The 234-nt window shown below is 59.0% G+C and overlaps 1 protein-coding gene across 2 annotated transcripts in view; it reads right to left on the bottom strand.

Moving 5' to 3' along the window:
- NLRP6 (NLR family pyrin domain containing 6) overlaps positions 1-234 on the bottom strand; it is a 9,048-nt gene that overhangs the window by 4,879 nt on the left and 3,935 nt on the right. The window lies entirely within an intron of this gene.

Here is a 234-nt window from a genome sequence, read left to right as displayed (position 1 = left end):
CGGGTTATGCACCACACACCTCCCAGATAGACACAGGTGCCGGGGTTATGCACCACACACCTGCCAGATGGACACAGGTGCCCGGGTTATGCACCGCACACACACTTCCCAGATGGACACAGGTGCATGGGGTATGCGCGCACACACACACACACACACACACACACACACACACCTGCCAGATGGACACAGGTGCACGGGGTATGCACCACACACCTCCCAGATGGACACAGG

This window comes from Cebus imitator, unplaced genomic scaffold, assembly GCF_001604975.1.
Source record: "Cebus imitator isolate Cc_AM_T3 unplaced genomic scaffold, Cebus_imitator-1.0 Scaffold929, whole genome shotgun sequence".
In the NCBI taxonomy this organism is placed as follows: Eukaryota; Metazoa; Chordata; class Mammalia; order Primates; family Cebidae; genus Cebus; species Cebus imitator.
Note: the sequence above shows the minus strand (reverse complement) of the source record. Positions and strands in the feature narration are given on the sequence as shown.